The sequence below is a fragment of the Etheostoma cragini genome, unplaced genomic scaffold (assembly GCF_013103735.1).
Source record: "Etheostoma cragini isolate CJK2018 unplaced genomic scaffold, CSU_Ecrag_1.0 ScbMSFa_3021, whole genome shotgun sequence".
In the NCBI taxonomy this organism is placed as follows: domain Eukaryota; kingdom Metazoa; phylum Chordata; class Actinopteri; order Perciformes; family Percidae; genus Etheostoma; species Etheostoma cragini.
In genome coordinates this window covers 1-2,234 of record NW_023267246.1, presented here as the reverse complement: position 1 = coordinate 2,234, position 2,234 = coordinate 1, and the positions used below count along the sequence as shown (strand labels likewise).

At 32.8% G+C, this 2,234-nt stretch overlaps 1 long non-coding RNA gene across 1 annotated transcript; it reads left to right on the top strand.

Moving 5' to 3' along the window:
• The first annotated feature begins 964 nt into the window (after window positions 1-964).
• Window positions 965-1,760, top strand: LOC117940669. Its single transcript, XR_004655793.1, has 3 exons — window positions 965-1,041; window positions 1,165-1,239; window positions 1,681-1,760. It is a non-coding gene; the product is annotated as an uncharacterized LOC117940669 (long non-coding RNA).
• Window positions 1,761-2,234: the final 474 nt, after the last annotated feature.

The following is a 2,234-nucleotide window of genomic DNA, read 5'->3' as shown; positions in this document are numbered from 1 at the left end:
TATAATACTATATTATGGCTTTTTCATATTTTTTACGATACTATTTCATGTCTTTTTCATATTGTTTTATCATACTATATTATGGCTTTTTCATATTTTTTATCATACTATTTTATGGCTTTTTCATATTTTTTGCCATACTATTTTATGGCTTTTTCATATTTTTTACCATACTATTTTATGGCTTTTTCATATTTTTTTATCATACTATTTTATGTCTTTTTCATATGCTTTTGCCATACTATTTTATGGCTTTTTCATATTTTTTTGCCACACTATCATTATGGCTTTTTCATATTTTTTTATCATACTATTTTATGGCTTTTTCATATGCTTTTGCCATACTATTTTATGGCTTTTTCATATTTTTTATCATACTATTTTATGGCTTTTTCATATGCTTTTGCCATACAATTTTATGGCTTTTTCATATTTTTTTACCATACTATTTTATGACTTTTTCATATTTTTTGCCATACTATATTTTGGCTTTTTCCAATTTTTGAATGAAATGGTAAAATATTGTAAAATTAGAGGTAATAACTTGATGTCGGTGGGAATCTGGTGGTAGGGAAACAAAGCAACGAAAACCTCCAAAAAGCAACAAAAACAAGAAGTTGCGTGGTCGCGGGAAGACAACACAAGGGTTAATAAAGAGAAAGTTATCCACTGATGGCAAAAAAAACATTTTTATGATAGAAAAAAAAATAGTTTTCATCACAATAGTAAAAACTACTTTTTTAAACTCTCAAATATATACTTTTTGGTACCAGTGGGAGAAAAAACTCCCTAAAAAACATCTGAAATGTGAAAATAGTGTCAAATAGGGTTCCTATTGGCCAGCTGGGGGCGGGGCCAAGTTCCTATTGGCGAGTTGGGGCAGGGCTACGTTCCTATTGGCCAGTTGGGCGAGCACCGTCTTGTCTGGGGAGTCCATCTGAATCATTACACCATTGTCACGGCCATAGATACACGAGCACATGTTCACCTTTCCTTAACCCTGCTGCAAATAGACAAAACTCTTACAAAGAGCCCAAAGAGGTGGGTGGTGCTCTTTGTTATGCATTCAAATATTGCAATAAAATATAAATATATATATATATATATATAAAGCTGTTATTGTGTGCAGCTAACTGTTAGCTCTCGTTGTTTTTTTACTACCAGTACATTTCCCTGGATGGAGACAGTCTGACCACAGCCGCCCTGGTCAGCTTGGGTCAAGGCCTTTTCAAAATAAAGGTGATGTAAGTTATAGAGTATGGTCTAGACCTGCTCTATCTGTAGATTATAGAGAGTTCTTGACCTGCTCTATCTGCAAATTATAGAGTGGTCTAGACCTGCTCTATCTGTAGATTATAGAGAGTTCTTGACCTGCTCTATCTTTAAATTATAGAGTGGTCTAGACCTGCTCTATCTGTAAATTATAGAGAGTTCTTGACCTGCTCTATCTGCAAATTATAGAGTGGTCTAGACCTGCTCTATCTGTAGATTATAGAGCGGTCTAGACCTGCTCTATCTTTAAATTATAGAGTGGTCTAGACCTGCTCTATCTGTAAATTATAGAGCGGTCTAGACCTGCTCTATCTGTAAATTATAGAGCGGTCTAGACCTGCTCTACCTGTAAATTATAGAGCGGTCTAGACCTGGAACCAACCTGATTGTGGTTCCCTTCCCTCCCAGTTAACCCCTGAAGCTGAGGAGAAAACCAAAAAATGCCGAGAGGTTATTGACGCTGTCATTAGAGAAGACAGAGGTAGGTATGGTTGCATTTATTTGGGATTTTTGATAAAATTATGATGCAGAAAAAACATATTCCATATATCTGGGAAGCAACATTTGCATAATAACAGATAGTATTACAAATTCATGCAACTAAGAAATGGACAGACATTATAAAATCTACTTAATTACATCATAACAATAAATATTACAGATTTATAAAATCCTTTTATTTCCTTTTAAACAACTTTACTTAATTACGTTAAGTAGAGTTAATACAGTTAAGTAACGTTTACTTAATTTGCAATTATTAGGATTTGTGATAAAAACATGATGCAGAGAAACTTATTAAATTTATTTGCTAACACTTAAAAAAGCAACATTTACATAATAATAGCATGCAACTAAGAAGTGGACAGACATAAAATCTACTTAATTACTTTGTAACAGTAAATATTACAGATTTACTAGAAATCTACTTCCTTTTATTTCCTTTTAAATCAACTTTACTTAAT